Genomic DNA, 2,649 nt, shown 5'->3' with positions numbered 1-2,649 from the left:
TATTTTGATTGTGGTAGCAGCTCCACTTAATATATACACAAAATAAAATGACATAGAATTAAATATATTTTGCCAATATCAAACTCCTGAGTTTGATATTGTACTACAGTTTACTAATTTGCAACCATTGGGGGAAATTGAATGAAGGGTACTTGGGCTTCTGTACTATTTTTCCACCTTTTGTAAATCTAGAATTATTTAAAAATAAAAAATAAAAAAAGTACGGAGAAAACTAGATGGACCACCCATGTACCTACCACTGAGTTTTACCCAATCATAAAAATTTGCCATATTTAAATGTCTCATTTTTAAATTAACATGCAATAAAATTGACTTTTTGGTGTATAGTTGTGTGAATGTTAACATATGTACAGATTTGTGTTAACAACACAATTAGAATTTGTGTGAACCACAATTAGAATCAAATACACTTTTGTCACCCCTCAAATCTCCTTTGTGCTATCCTTTTGTAGTCACACCTTCACCCCACACCTAACCCCTGGCACACACTGCTATGTTCTTTGTCTCTATTTTTTGTCTTTCTAGAATGCCATATTAATGGAATCCTACACTATGCAGTCTACTGAGACTGACATCTTTTACTTAGCATAAGAATTTGAGAGTTATCCAAGTTGTTGTGTTTACCAGTAGTTCATTGATGTTATTGCTGAGTAGCAATCTATTGTGTGGATGTAGCTCAGAGTGTTTATCTGTTTATTTGAGCGGTTGAAGGATACTTAGGCTGTTTTTACTTTTTTGCAGATTATGAATAGAGTTGCTCCACACATTTATGTGTAAATTTTTATAGTTTTTCTATTGAGATACAATTCACACACCATAAAATTTACTCCTTTAAAATGCACAATTTAGTGGGTTTGAGTATATTTATAAGGTTGTGCAGCCATCACTAACTACTACATAATTGCAGAACATTTCAACAACCCCCGAAAAACCCATACTCATTAGCAGTCACTTCTTTCTCCCTACCGCTAGTCCAAGACAACCACTAATGTACTTTTTGTCTCTTTAGATTTGCCTGTTTTAGACATTTCATATAAATAGAGTCATATAATGTGCAGCCTTTTGTGCCTGGCTTCATTCACTTAGCATAATGTTTTCAAGGCTCATCCACGTTGTAGTATGTATCAGTAGTTTATTCCTTTTTATGGCTAAGTAATATTTCATTGTATGGATATATCATAATTTGTTTATCTGTTCATCAGTTGGTGGACAGTTGTTTCTACTTTTTGGCTATTATGCATAATGCTGCTATGAACATTTAAGTACAAGTTTTTATGTGGACAGATGTTTGTGTTTCTCTTGATTATGCAGAATTAAATGTAGAATTGCTGAGTTATGTTGTAACTCTGTGTTTAATTTTTTGAGAAACTGCCAAAACATTTTCCAAAGTGGCTGTGTTAATTGATATTGTCACCAGTAATGAGGGTTCAATTTCTGCACATCCCCATCAATGCTTGTTATTGTCTGTATTTTTTTTTTTTTAATTAGTCATCCTGGTAGCTGTGAAATAATGTCTGACTATGGTTTTGATTTGCATTACCCTGATGGTTAATGGAATTGAGCATCTTCTCATGTGCATAATGGCCACCTGTATATCATCTTTAGAGAAATATCTATTCAAATCCTTTGCCCATTTTCAAAATGGGTTGTTTGTCATTTTATTGTTGAGTTGCAAGAGTTCTTTTATATTCTGGAGAGAAGTCCTTTATTAAATATATAATTTGCCAATATTTTCTTCTATTACATATGTTGTCTTCTTCATTTATTCATGGTATCCTTTGATACTCAAAAGCTTTAAATTTTGATAAAATCCAATTCATATTTTCTTTAGTTGTTTGTGCTTTAGGTATTATATCTAAATATACCATTGCCTAATCCAAGGTCAGTTACAAAGATTTATACCCCTGTTTTCTTCTAAGAGTTTTAGTTTTTAGTTCTTACATTTAGGCCTTTGACTAATTTTGAGTTAATTTGTTCATATGGTTGTTGTGGCATTTATAACTTTCTTTCTCCACTACATACTCCATATTTGCTAGGGATTTTTGTTTTTATTTTGCTTGTCTGTTTGGGTTTTTTGTTTGTTTGTTTATTTACCCCGTAGCATCATCCCAATTTTTATTTCAAGAAAAACTGAGCCTTTGATAGTTTGCCGGTATTGGATTGCTCTAACTTTCAAGTGATGGAAATACCATTCCCTTTGGAATTAAAAACCATAACCACACCAAGTCCAAAGTTGCAGGGAGTGAAGCAACTTTTTGTGAGTGGGTCATTAGGCATAATAATGATTGATACCATCTCTATTTCCATTCTTTGATAGCCTGGCTGTAAGAGAAATATAGGTAGCTAGTTCAGAGCACAACTATATCCATAGAACAGTACTTCAACTTCACAAGGTGTAGCCTCCCAGTTAAGGCCATAAACTGATTCAGTGTGACGTAGTGCACCATTCAATAAGGCTAGCTGCTTCTGAGAGATGGCATCCATGGTAAGACCTGTGAAACCCATGAATATGAGGCTACTGTCTCTCTTTTTTGGCTGACAAATGAATTATTTAATTAGAACGAATGTTGCAAAGATACTGTGATGATGAATAAGATATTCAGTAAATCCATGGATGGTGGTATGGCA

This window comes from Rhinopithecus roxellana, chromosome 7 (assembly GCF_007565055.1).
Source record: "Rhinopithecus roxellana isolate Shanxi Qingling chromosome 7, ASM756505v1, whole genome shotgun sequence".
NCBI lineage: Eukaryota > Metazoa > Chordata > Mammalia > Primates > Cercopithecidae > Rhinopithecus > Rhinopithecus roxellana.
This window is presented reverse-complemented; position numbering follows the sequence as displayed.